Source organism: Poecilia latipinna, unplaced genomic scaffold (genome assembly GCF_001443285.1).
Source record: "Poecilia latipinna isolate Pla-1442-1.1 unplaced genomic scaffold, P_latipinna-1.0 Scaffold361, whole genome shotgun sequence".
Taxonomy (NCBI): Eukaryota; Metazoa; Chordata; class Actinopteri; order Cyprinodontiformes; family Poeciliidae; genus Poecilia; species Poecilia latipinna.
Window position 1 is genome coordinate 245,571 of NW_015112977.1, and position 14,300 is coordinate 259,870.

Genomic DNA, 14,300 nt, shown 5'->3' on the forward strand with positions numbered 1-14,300 from the left:
GGGGAAAATGGGGGAAAAATTTTTTGCGGGTTTTTTAAAAAAAAATTTTTTTTGGAAATTTAAAAAGGAAAAAAAAAAAAAAAAAAAAAAAAAAAGGATGAGCCTGTTAATGTGAAGCTTTAAAACTAATAGGACTTAAAAGATTTATAAAATCAAAAACGTATTTAACTTCTAGCTGATATAGCAGAGGTGTTGTTGGGTTCCAGTAATTGGATAACATAACGTCAAGGTCAAAATAAATTATTCCTTCTGATACAACTTGAATCGTATTGATACAACTTGAATCGTATTGATACAACTTGAATCGTATTGATACAACTTGAATCGTATTGATACAACTTGAATCGTATTGATATAACTGCTGAACAGAGAGGTTACGCAGGATCTAAAAGATCTCATTGTGCCAAGGTGTCAGTCCTGAGAAGGGTGTATAAAAGTTCATGGATGTTCCACAGCACTGTGAAAACGGCCACTACAAAGTGAACGAAATTGGTCAACAGCGATGATTCAAAAACAAAATTTCTCTAAACAGAATGAAGAGATGGGACGGAAACTAGTCAGGGAGGCTGCCAAGAAGTCAATACAAACACTGCTGCAGGAATTTAACACCAGCTCTGGCTGTGTGCTTCCTGTGACAAAAACTTCCTGTATTTTCCACATGTCTTAAATGACCCCACCTCCCTATTTTAATAGTTAAAATACCAAATATAACTTGTCTACTGGGGTGTGCATGTGACACCTTTTTCTTAGTTTCTCTCCAGGATGGAAAAGACAAGAAGAGTACATCCCATTTCTCAAAGAAAAATATTCGTATTAGTTTGAATATGCATTTCCCTATTATTAATGTCAATCTGTCCGGCTAGCTTATCTCCTTTCTGTTGTTTTTGATTTGATTGCAGTGCACAAAGGACATTTATTCATAATCCACTGGTTATTCGTCAGTGCTATATGTATCGAGTATTTTTGCTAGCAGCGGATCCAGAGATGTTGCTGCAACATTGGCATGCCCAGTGTAAGGGCATTTAAAATTTATTTCACCTCTGTGTGAGGGAAAGATTACCATGCCCACGATATGGCTGCAATAACCATAATAAACACCGAATTTTGTTTTCGACCAAACAGCAGATATTAGGACTTATTCGTCACTTTATCAAACCCTGTCAGGATGAAATACATTTTTTAATTTAGAACCTCACGTTGGCGTTTCCGAGTCTAACAAACTACTCTTTGGAGAATTATAAAGGGGGACTGAGCAGATATAGAGAGACGGCGGACGCGATCAGAATGGTCGTAAACGCTGCGCACGCTCCGTCAAGCGCTTCGGTAGTCGGGAGCTGCTGGGAGCTCCTTTTTTACGAGTCTTTATTAAAAACGTTTATCGTGGGGCTTTATTTAAAGTAGATTACATCCAAATTAGTTTAGTGGATCGGTGCGTGGTTCTAGGAGCATTTCCAACAAGTGCTTAGATAAGTCAGCTGCATCGGCCGCATCCGCACTCTACTTTTGTGTTTGCAGGAAAAGAAGGAAAAAAAAAAGAAAAGAAAAGAAAACAAGAAACCAGAAAGCAAAACACTGCAAATCCCCCCAGATAGTTTGTGTATATGTGTGTACGCACACGGCGCCAGTCTCTCTGTCACCTCCCTCCAGTGTCTCGAGACAGGAAGAGACATGTTCTCCTCGGTACCCCCCCTTGGGGAGTCGATGGGAGGTGGCAGGAGTAAGGAGGCTAACATTCATCAAGCTGTTGATTGGTGCTAGTCTCCCCTGTCTCCCTCTTACCCTTTTTTTCTTCATCTGTTTATTTCTAAGAGCTTTAAAGATGTTGCCTAAAGAATAAAAGCTTTCGTGGTGTTTTGGATTTAATCTCCATTGAGGGAAGGGAGTGGAAAAGGGAGGGGCTTGGAGGAAATAATTACTCCTATCGAACCGGGAGGAAGTCGTTTGACCAGTCACTCTGCCCCAGTGGATATTAACCCCGTCGGTGAATCAACTTCCCTACATCCGGCCTGCAGAGGAGGGTGATGGAGAGCCAGCATATCCAGTCAAGATTATTGTGATAATTGCAAACATTTGCTGCAGAAACATTCGCCGGGCAGCAACCCCGACTGTGTAGCATGGAGGAGAAACACATATTCAGATTATGAGATAAGGACTTCGTTTGTCTTTTGTTTGTGCTGCTGGATTTTTATTCAGGTTCTAGATCTACAGCGTCCGTCATACTAATGGGCACCCCTGGTATATAAATAATATGTACATGAACCATTTCAAACCGGTGATTTCCTAGAATCCACCACCAGTTTTTTTTTTTTAATCAAAAATATCCTGGTAGTTACCAAAACCTTTGAAAGAGAAAGAAGCTAGTGATACCACAGATCCTCCACCCTACTTACCTGGGGGTATGAGGAGCTTTTTGACGCCTTTTATAATGTTTCCTACCACACCTGGAATGTTTGTTAGCATAAAGTTCATTATTAGGGTGATAAGACTAAAACACATAACTCTAGGAAAAATCCCCCACATGACAGTGTGTAAGGATTCTGAAGAGTTGTTATCCTAAGATACTTTTCCTTTCTTCAGTTCTCTAATTATGAACTTTTAAGGTAGTTTTTCCTCCCTTACCATTCTCCTCACCGTTTGTGAAGTGTATATATAAACTTTGACCCTCGTCCAGCCTCGTTTGTCACCATTACAGTTGTTTTAAACATTTTATTTTTCACAGACTGTGATATGTTTAAGTTTAGGATTGTCGCAATTTCTATGCAGTAGTTACGTAATTGCCTAACTTTAATGTTTAATGGCATGATTGCCTGGCTTTCCCAATTTGAAGACCGGTTCGTAAAAAAGGGGCTTCTGTGTCATTTCGTGTATATAGCACATGAATACAAATTAAATAATCTCATACTCTTGATTAAGTTTTAAAAGCAATGCAGAAAATTACAGCAATTTTTTGGGTTGCAATTTTCTTCTCAACGCACAATTTTTCTCAGACTGAATGTTTGTTGTCAGAATCAAGGCAAGATTTTTTTTTTTCTGTATTTATAATGTAATCTTCGGTGAAATTCTTCCAAGGCTTTTGACACATCCTTAAAAGAGGTGCCAATAACTGCTCAGCTAGAGGGAAACAACAATTATGTCCTTTGCAACACAAAGCCATTGTCCCGAAGCAGCAGGCAGAATCTGTTTTTTTTTTTTTTTGTTTTTTCCTTTAAACCCCAGAGACGTCAGATCTTTGAAACTTCTTTCCACTAAGGAAAGAAATGGAGAGAAAATTCCCTGGAAACAAACTAGCTTTTTTTTTTTCCACTACTATTGTAACAAAGTGGCGATTGAAATTGCAGATAAGTGCTTTTTAATGGAGATTCATTCGATTTTTTTTTCCCCCCTTCACTTTGTTTAAATTTTAAATTTACCCTGACAGAACATTTTGTCTGGGTAAATCCCCCCCCCAAAAAAAAATTGGATAAAGGCTAGAATGATCATTGTAAAGCTGGATGGTTTGTGGATTATTTTACACACATAGTAAACAACACGTGTAATTAATACATCCACGGTCGTCGTGTTGTCATGCTGGAGCCGAATCAGGCTTATATTTTTACCACCGGAGAGCTCGTTGTTTAGTTAACCTTCCTGCTCGGTTTGTCCCTGATATGTTGCAGCTTTGCAAACAATTCGTTGTTTTTGTGTCCAGCTTGACAGGAGGACAAACGGCGCTGTGCACCGTCCAAAATGTTTAGCTGTAAACCATGCTTTATTTTCCTTCTGCTCCTCACATAGGAACTACCTTTTGCGTAAAATCCTAACACCACACATTAAAATTAGTGGTTGCGAGGTCAACAAAATGTGAAAACGCTCGAGTGGTGTAAATACTCATGTAAGGCGCTGGTGTTGTTTGTTGTACTGCTTGTGTAATGTTGTGGGAGTAGTCTTGGAAAAGCAAAAGCCTGTAATTAATTACAAATGTTGAATGTTGGTATTTCAGAAAGGAAGGCGAAGCTCGCCTAGAAGTCAGCAGTCTGGAGAGGTTTGTTGTGGGTCAGCGGTTGTCTTGGCGTCTCACTAACTGGGGGCGACTCGCAGACAGAGAACGCAGGCAGCTGGAACCGCGCTGGTGTGTGGGATCCTTAACCGTGAACTGTCCTAATCACCTGGCCTCTGGAGGGAAGAGCCTTTCTGAGAAGTACATTCACTGCCGCTTGCAAGTTCAAACAGAAAGCCACTGACTTTTCGGAGCTGATTAAGTTTTTTTTTTTTTTTTTTTTTAGTTTTGCGTTGTAATAACCCCCTGGATACTCAGAGTCACTTCATTCATCTGAAAGCCCATGAAGCTGAATTGTATTTGACATTCATGCTCTGGTAAAGAGCTTGCTCCAAAGACAACCTAACAGTGGACGTTAATGCGTGGTGAACTGCAGGGAAAGGTAATCCGTATTTTCCATCTGACAAGACATGCTGGGGGTGGAGGTGGGGGGGTGTGAACCCCTATCATGCAGGCTTGTCTGTGACCCTGTGAGAGACCAATATATATATGTGTGTGTGTGTGTGTGTGTGTGTTGTCTGGCTGCCTGCCCTGAGGAGGTTTTTGGCCAATAGCCTGACAAAACCAGTGGTTCCTGTGTGATGTTGGACTAACTCCAATTGAAGGAGAGCTTTGGGCCAGCTGGGGCCCTTTCTAATAAGGAAGTGGGACTTTATTCCTCCATCCCCTGCTGACACACAGAGGCATAGACTGTAGCTGCATCAGGTCTCAGGAGCTGCATGTCGGCAGCTGCATTCGCCACCACCCACCTCCCCAGCAGCCATCGTTGGGATGTAAACACAGCTCAGGACAGGCGGTTTTTTTCCTTGGGAAAGGGAAACTCCCCTTTAAGAGAAAGAAACCTCCAGCAGAACCAGGCTCAGTATGAGAGCCCATCTGCCACAACCAAGTTTGGGTTTGACCAACAAAAAAAAAAGCACAGAAACACTGATCCAGATGAATTTTCTATGTTATGGAAAACTTAAAAAGTTAAGTTTGTAGCTCCTTTAGTGGTTTCACAGCAAAGTAAATAAACTCTGAAATCAACTGGGTGAAAAACAGCAATATCCCCTTCAGTGGCTTTATCTAGGATGGAGACAAAGTGAGAGAAAAGTGGCTATGAATGTCATCGATAGAACATGTTACTGTCAGCAATAGCTCAGCTGAGTTCCCCCTCCAGGAAGGAGTTTTTGCTAAACAGAGACATCTGGCTTGACGTAACTTCTGTGCAATGACAAAATGAGAACATAAGGCTAATGGCAGCAGTAAAAAGTAATGCTCAGATGGAGAGCAGTAGGAGAAAGAAGCAGAGTGAGAAAACGTATTATGTCCTCTGAAATCACACTTTTTCTGTTACAAACGTGTTTCTACTGGGTAACCCCTTGTAAGCCATATTTGCTCAGACCTTTTCTGAATATTTCCGTTCACAATCTATTTAAACTTTAACTTCATTTGCTGATGTTTTTTTGTGCATTAACAGACTCCTGTGTAGCCCAGCTTAACAAGCTACCAAAACTTCATGCTTGAATGCTTTTTTTTGACATAAATCTAAAACTCTGCTATATTTAGCAAAAGAATCAAGACAATTGTTTCCATTACCATGGTTGAAATCAGTTACTTGTTGGAACTTTGCTCTTATTAGATGATTTAACAAGTCCTCTGTACCTTTTAGTCACAGCACACAATCGACAATCGGTGATAACAAGCGAGAAAATTCAAAAAAAAGAAACAGCCCATGCATTCATGAGAAACCCGATCACACCCCTTCTTTCTCAAACACCGCTTGTTTACCTACCTCACATTATGCGGCAGAACCGAGACATTGGATGTAACATATTAAGCCTAAAATTCACTAAACCTGTCCTTAATCTGTGCAGACATGTTCAATGATCAACCCAGTCTTTAACCTTGGCGTCTCAGCCAGAACAAACAGGGTGATGTGGAAGCAAGCGTCCCGTCAGGTTAGCCAAGCGGCTGTGTAGCGCATCGATTCCCTCATCCCTGATTGAACGCGCAATGGGGCATCAGTTAGTTCAAGCGTCCTTACTCCCTTAAAACAAAAAAAGCATTGTTCTCAAGAAGCAGTTTCCAAGTCTCATGCATCCTCTCTGACTATGTCAGTCTGCCACTCTCTTTCTTTCTCATAAGATTACGGATGACTTTCTAGTTGCTTATTGTTCCAGAGAGTTGCCCAAAGCTCCTCTGAACTCAAGTTGCCACAGTCTCAGGGAGAGGCCTATTTTTAGCAGTACATCTGGCGAGGAAGTCTGACCTTTCTTTGCGATCCGCTGGTGGTGGGATGCTGTGGAAGGTACAGATAGTCGGGGAGAAGCTTGACATGAGTACTTGAGACATCCTGCGTGTCACAGTTCAAGTTTGGGCTTGAAAGATTTGTAGGAAAACAAAAGGGAGGGTTCAGTGACATTAAAAGTCAACATCAGTTTACTAATCAGAGGAGAGATTTCATTTTCTGGGAAGACAGCTGAGTGTGTCCAGGATGTTGAGAAAACTCCCCTGGCAAGAAAATCGAATCCCTTTAGTCTATTTACCAAACTTTGTGTATCAAAGAAAGGTTCTGGTACATTTGGTCCCTTTCGATTCTTACTTGGGGATATTTTTTAATCAGGGAGATCCATTTAGTCAGACCGAAATGTCATAACTGGCACAAGCGGTTTAAAGTACGACCAAACAAGTTGTTGTTTTTTTTTTCCCCCTTTAAATCAACCCCACCACAAATGGAAATCTCAATTTTATGACCAATTTTGAGGTTCTGGTTTTTGCACTGATAAATATCGATTTTGCCCTCTACACTGGGCAACTGCTTTGCAATTTGTTTTAAAACAACAAACTGATTACCTTGTTCACATTTCAAGGTCTTTATGGTCTTACAATATCGACTGGTACAGCTGGAATTAGAAGAACAGCAACCTCTTTGTTCCCTAGACAATCTTTTCTTTAACTGACTTATTTCTGAGTTTGCCAACATTTTCAAACCGGCACAATCACAGACAGGTTTTATCCACAACAGGATGAAACAGAGGAGAGCCTTCCTGTTAACTGCTGAAAGTCTTGCTCTCTCTTGCTCTCCTGGGACCTGATTGAATCACAGACACGTCTACATGTTTTGTTGAAATAGATCCTTTAATATATGTCCTCCTATATTCTATTCAAACTCTTCGCTGAAGTACTCGGCGTACTTCCTGCAGTGATGACTTCTACACAAAAGAGCCTTTTTTGTAGGTGCACCATGGTAACGCTTGGGAATGAAACATTCATTGAATTTTCTACCAGCTTGTCATCAGTCAAGTTAAAAAAAAATCTCCTTCTGGTTTCTTTGTGTGTCTCAAACATCTGCACTCAAAAGTCAAATGTCTCGTCCTCAGGTGACTGATTGGACATGTTGGGTTTTCTTTGCATCCTCAGGTTCCTGATGTGTGATGGTGGCCGTGGCCGGCTGTGACGGGCTTTGCTGTTTGCCTCTTTTCCTTTTTAGAAATTAGGAGGAATGACCTGCTTCCAGATCCTGCAGCAGCGCACCGTCGGTGAGTTTTTTTGTTTTTTTGTTTTTTTTTTTCCTCCGCTGATTCCAACAGGAGAGGACAGCTAAGCGGCAAGGTGTAGATCCCACCTACCCACCAAAGTGTCCACCAAAGCAGTCCGTGTCTGCTCTGTCACCCTGTGTGTGTGTGTGTGAAAAAGATAAAAAGTGACACACCTCTGCATACATCTGCTGGCTCAAACCTAACCACTAAGACATTTTTAACACTGTGTCAGCTTTCATCTGAGCAGCTTTTTTTTTTTTTCTTTTTGTGTGTATAAAACAATTTTTTTCAGAACTAGATGCAGTCATAGTCAGAAGAAAGTACTTTCTCTTTCAGGACGTCGGCTCAGACTTTTGGGCTACCCAGAAATAAAAAGTTTGTGGCTGAAAAAAAAAAGTACTATGTGCCCACAGGCAGACATGATGGTGGCATCTTCATGTTGTGGGGAAGTGGATTTTCAGCGGAGACACAGAAGTGGATTATAGTTCATGGGAAGAGAGGTGGATGGAGGCAAAGACAGGACAATCCTGGTTGAAAATCTGTTAGACGACACGGTGGTGGAGTTTCACCTTCCAGCAGGACCATCCTAAGCATACAGGCACAGCAGGATCATTTACATAAAGCAGAATGGCCTAGTCAAAGTTTAGACCCAAATGCCATTGAGAAATTGTGGCAAGGCTGAAAAAAAAAAAAAAAAAAAAAAATGTTCACGGAGGCTCTACATGCAGTCTAAGCTTATCTTGGGTTATTGCATAAAATCCCAGTAAAATACGTCAAAGACAGCGTTTGGAGCAGGACGGCGATTCAAGGGGTGTGAGAACTTTCTCCAAATTGCTGCCCAGATTTTATAGAGATATTTCTATCTTTATGCTGTGACTGTTTTTCAGATGAAAGTTTGTGTGGTTTTGCAGACACAAAGGCGAGTATTAGAGATTTAGGGGGAGTCCAAGACTGGACTTGAGGGCATGTGTCTTTATTACAGTGTCTGCTTTTGTACGAGATTTCATGGTTTGTTTGTTTTTTTTTTTTTTAGAATCGGTGTGTGTCATTCAGCTCTGCATGGTCCCCTTGTATTTTCATTAGTGTTTAAGCTGCAATGTGCAGAATCCTGTACAGCCTTATCTTCCTTTTGTATTTTTCTCCCTTAGGCAGCAGCAGCCTTATGGGCTTCAGGACATACTAGACCCCAGCCTCCATCGCACATCAAGCGCCCGTCCCAACCCTCTTCCCGAAGTCTTTGCAACTCTATTAGATTTTTTTATACTGTTACATACTCGAGCTTTTAGAGGCAGCGCTTTGGCTACACCTCCTCTGACTCGGGCGATGGAAACGGTCCGCGTTTTCCCGATGGCGTCGCGTACGGGAAGAGAGAAAGACCGCAGGAGGAGATCCATGGAAGTGTGGCCAAAGTGCTATCGAGTAATGTTGTTATAATACTAGAATTATTACTATTCTGTATATCATTCATATCAATGTTATTATAATAAATACATGTCGAAGCATGACTTTGCAAAAAACTAAAAAAATAAAAAGTCGAAATAAAAAACAACAATGCTGTACATTTTTAGGTATTTTAAAGAAGTACAAAAAAGTATTTTTGTAATCAAGACAATGTTGAAATGTTTTGATCGGTTCATGTTGTGTATGAGAAATTGTCATACCTCTTGATTTTTTTTTTTTTTTGCCTTTTTTTGTGTTTTGTGCCATTTATAAAAAATTACAAGTTGTCCTTCCATACCAAAGCAGTCATATCAGTTTGCCTCCCTGTCTTTTCTACACAAATCTATGGATTTTGGTTTGCTCTTTTTTTCTTTGTTTTATGGAGCCGAGTTAAATCAGAAGTCCTTTTTTTTTTTTTTTTTTTTGCCCTGTAGGCTGTCATAATCAGATGTGCTAGTGGAGGCATCGACAGGATTAAAGCCATCACCGGTGAAGGTAAAAAAAAAGTGACCCCAGAGACGGCAACGACTGGCAAACTCAACTCCACTATTATTAGAAATCTGCTCCTTCATTTTGTAGCAAGAGGACAACAGATAAGTACAGAGAAACAAAAAGACCAAAGGCTTTTCTTTTTTTCTTTCTTATACTGGTGTGCTATTTAGAATTCAATGTCTGACTGCTTTGTAGTCCTCGGTCTGATATTTTTCTTATGAAGTAAGATATTATTTTTGCTGCATGTCCCTCTTGGTGTCACTCCAAAGAGTCCTTCAGCATCTGAAAGAATTTTTACTTTAAGCGATTTGTCTCTTTTGTCTATTTTTAGGAAGCCTGCGTGATTCAACTTGCTTTTGTCGAGTTTGCATTTGCATATTAATGATCAAGATGAGAGGGGGGGGTGGAGGGAGGGGAGAGAAAATCATTTCTAATCTGGTGTCTCTCTGCAATAACATCTGCTGTGCAACATATCATGAACTGATCATGTTTCTGTGACATTTTTAATGACAAAATTATGATCCTTGTCCCTTGTACTCGATTCTTGTACTTTTCTGATAAAGTCACATGTACTGATGTGGCGCTAAAGAAGAAGAAGAAAAAAAAAAAAAAACACTGAAATGCTGTAAGAAGTAAACAATACTCCCTGTAATCTTTAAACCCAGATGTGTGAAACCATCTAGGACGAGTTGAGTCATGTACATTTCTCAGTGTTTCTTCATGTTGAGTAGTAATAATAATAATAATAATAATAATAATATGCATCATATAACGGTGGACCATATCACCTGAGTACATGAAGACCTTTTCTTTTTTTTTCTCTTGCTTTTACAATTTTAAACCAAGTGTGGAGCCAAATTTATTAGAACAAGTATTTATAAAAAAAAAAGTGTGTGTGAGTTTTTTCTTTTTTTTTCTTTTAAAAGATCATAGAAGATGCCTATTGTATGTTTCACTGTAAGTATTATTGTAAGTTCAATTGTATAATCATTTGATAATTTTTCTAGGGCTTCTTTTGGTTTGTAGCTGTTTGATATGTGAATACTCCTATAAATTCACTGTGAAAGTCGGAGAACAAATAGATCTTTTCATGTTTTTCCAGCCTTATGGTACATAAGTTTTTCCTGGGGGTTGATGAGACGATCCCTCTGCTAATGAAAGATGTTTCTTTGCTTGGTTCAGTGTGTGTAGCTGTGTGTTGTGCATGCTCACGGCATGTTTGTTCTTTTTCTTAATGCTTACAGTGCTGTTGATATTTATGTACTTTAGCCACTGTGAGGAGGAATTTGACCTCAGTGAGTTGCAGAAATTTGTTGGTTTGAAACACACACACACACACACACACAGAAAAAAAAAAGGTGATCAAATGGAGCCGTTTTTATGAATATGTTAAATGAAGACATTTCGGTCCATCTGCCATTAAAGATCGACATTAAAGTTGCTGCCGTGACTGATGTTTATTTATCATAAAATTGGTTAAAAAAGATCAGACTCTTTTGTTCAAATAGGAGATATAGTTGAAGGCATCTCAAGTGTTTTCACTTTAAGATACTTTTATTTCCCCACTATTAAATGTAGACCAAAATTAAAACACTTCTGGGCTTTGAAGGGTGAATTTCCCCCTTCAGGATTGCACAAAAAAATCCCCAAAAACACTCAGAACTTATTCTGATTGGATTATTTTTTGATGACACCACAAAAGGAACTAAAATCAAGCAAGTGTGGACAAATTTTTGAATATTCAGACTTGTTTTTGTTCGTGCAGGTGAATGAAAAAAAGAACACATTTAGAAGTATTTGATAAGAGGCACGACATAATGTTACAAAGTAACTGCTGCCCCTCACTTAGGCTTTTCTTTTTGCTACTAAAAGGTACAAAAATGGCACATTGTAACGTAGTAATGGAAAGGTTCTCCATTAAAAAAAGTAAGACTAAAAGGGCAAAATGTCACACACTTAAAGAACTGTGTAGTAAAAGAAGGGATAAAAATCTATAATACAAATTCGTAAAACTATTGATTTAATATATCTGATGTGATCTAGTGAAAGATGCCATTGTCCAGACTGCAAACAGAAATAAATGAACATAAAAGAGAAGACGGCCTGCTGGGGAAAATTAGAGGACGTCGCTTGCCCATTTAGAAATCCACCTGCACATGGTGCCATTTCCATTTTCCCTCTTTCACACTTGTCATTGGATAACACCCCCCTCCGCACCCCCAGCCCTCCAATCCTTGGGGGCCATCAAAACATGATGTGGGATACTATAAAGTGGTTTTTGCACCAGGGGAGCTGGAGACCTCTCCCTGCCCTCTGTAAGAATAGCCTGGCAAACCCAGGAGCTGGCTACACCTGAGACAGAGGCCAAAGCCAATTTACTTTCCCTCCATACTGTCTCAGCTCTCATCTGTCAGGCAGCATATAGCAGCTCCTCACATGGCGCGCGCACGCACTAGCACACATCTGAGGGGCGTTCACACGTTGTCACGGAGGAGAAAAGTGGTGGATAAAAGTGTCTTCTGAGCAGGGAGGAATATTCATGCGGATGCATGCAATCGTAAAACCCAACTTGCAACACATTAGCGCGACGTTCCTCCTCCCCTTTAAGGAGTTCATTAAAGACTTGTTTGTGATGCCTTTAAAGTGTCTGTCTTCCAACAGAGGAATGTCAAACAAAAGACACAAGGAGAAACGTAAAAGCAGCAGTTGTTGGTCGAAACTGCTGCCTGGGTTGTTTGTGTATTTCCTGTACCAGTATTTACTGAAAAATATTGGATCTCTGAAAAAAATATATATATATAAACCATATGTTGCAATTTGTTCATGCTAGTCACAAATGTGTCACCTGTTGAACAGCACAAAGAAATAAAAACAGTCACACTGACTGGTTCAATCTGACACACGTGAATTAACAGTGAAGAAATGAACTTCGCCATGTTAATGTCTTAAGTTTGCCAAGAGCCAAAGCTGTGACGGCTAAGAGGGTTGTGGCATCTTTAAAATTTCAGCTCCGACGCAAAGTTCTGGATCCAAGTCAAAGTGGTCAAAGGAGGGAGCAATGGACTCTGTGAGAGGCCTTGGCGAGTTGAAGAGGCTTGACCCGTGGAGTCATATCCAAAGAATAAGCTAATACAACTCTAATTGTTGAAGATGTTAAAGCTGGTTGAATGTTGTCACTAATCAGGATCCCCATACTGATTGCTACGCTTTACTGAAGGTACCATCAACGGGAATGTGCGTGCACTACTTGACTCAGGAACAAATGACACAGGGGGGCGAAGGCAAGTCAGCTGAGGGAGCGTGAATTGTGTCCTATGATCACTGCGGCCTCTTACAGTAGGACAGCTCACCCTTCCTGAAACTGTACATAATTGTTTTAATACTGTTTTCATTTTGTTTGCACCCTTGTTTTCTTTGCTTGTTGGTATTATCTGCACGCCTCAACCAGCAGTTCTCACTGTAACAAGTTTCTGCCATTGTTACATGAGTCAAACAGAAGCCAATAACCTTTGCCACAGAGCGGCTGTAGAGACTTGCAGCTAAAATGCATGAGACTTGACGCTGTACTCATCGCTGACTAACCAAGTCATCATTTCCACAGCTTGGATGCGTCTCTGCGCGGTCATTATCTGAACACTGATTGGTCAAAATGCGGCGCCGGGCTACCGAGAAGCACTGCCTCACGCCAAACCTCTGACTCTCCCACCGACGCTGATGGTTTCTCCGCGTTTGTTAAACAAACTGAAGATGAGTGAAGGAGGAAAAGGTTGCCCCCCACCTCTAAATCTACCCCTTGTTCTGCGTGTCTCTTCCTCCGTCCACCTTCTGTTGTTTGCCTCCTGCTCCGCACCCGGCCGCAGCTTCCAGCTCCCTGCGGTGGGCCTAATAAGGGCCCTCAGTTCCTCAGCAATCAAAACACTAAAGTCTCCCTCGACTTCCCATTTTCCCACAGATTCCACGCTGCTTCAGTCTGCTTCACCAGATTCCACACAAAGATATTTTTATTAATAATCTACACTAATATCCAGCAAGCGTACTGTGAGTGTGTGCGTGTGTGTGTAAACATCGTGTGTGTCACATGATGGCTAGCTTAACTCAGAATGACATCATATACCCAGAGAACCTTTTCAATGGAAATTCAGGAGTCCAGCAGCGCCTCTCACTGGTTATCTTAGGGAATTACAGACTCCATCTACAAAGTGCAACACCAACGACGGTGACGCTCTAATTACGGCGATAAGAAAAGCATTATAGAGGTGTGAAACTGCTCCAATACATTCAGTTTCTGAAACATTTAGACTAACTAAGTCTGAATATCTTAGCAAGGGAATTTCAGGGATAATTGATCGCTCCCTCTGCCCGGTCAGCTCAACATGTGGCAGACTCACCCGCCATGATTGATGTTGGCACTCAGGACGCGAGCCGTGATGGATCGATGCTGTACGTAGGGATGATCGTACCATTACTGCCTGTCAGTTGTCAGATGTGTTTGGATGGCGATGTTAATAAATTAGAATGTAAATGAAAAAATACAATTTCAGTTATTGAACTGAAAAAAAAATAAGCTTAGAGATTCCTTCGTTAAAGTTTATAATAAAAACCAAAAATCCAGTTTCTCATCAAACTGCGCAAGGGCAACAAAGTATTTTTAAGTAAAGCAATGTTATGTTAAGATGAAGGCAGCGCCCTTGATAGGAAGGAGAGACAACAGGCTGATCTCCACGCCATGTTTCCTTGATGCAATAATTCATGCAAAACTAGCCACACAGATGCATTTTGTGATTTCAGTCTCAACCTTTTCATTTATTCAT

General features: G+C 40.6%; 1 protein-coding gene across 2 annotated transcripts in view; it reads left to right on the forward strand.

Moving 5' to 3' along the window:
- LOC106949757 (RNA binding protein, mRNA processing factor) overlaps positions 1–9,089 on the forward strand; it is a 47,370-nt gene extending 38,281 nt beyond the window's left edge. For both annotated transcript variants that reach the window (XR_001425448.1, XR_001425447.1), the window contains exons 8-9: positions 7,439–7,557; positions 8,706–9,089. The gene's annotated coding sequence lies outside the window, so the exon portion shown is untranslated. The remainder of the gene's footprint in view (positions 1–7,438; positions 7,558–8,705) is intronic.
- Positions 9,090–14,300: the final 5,211 nt, after the last annotated feature.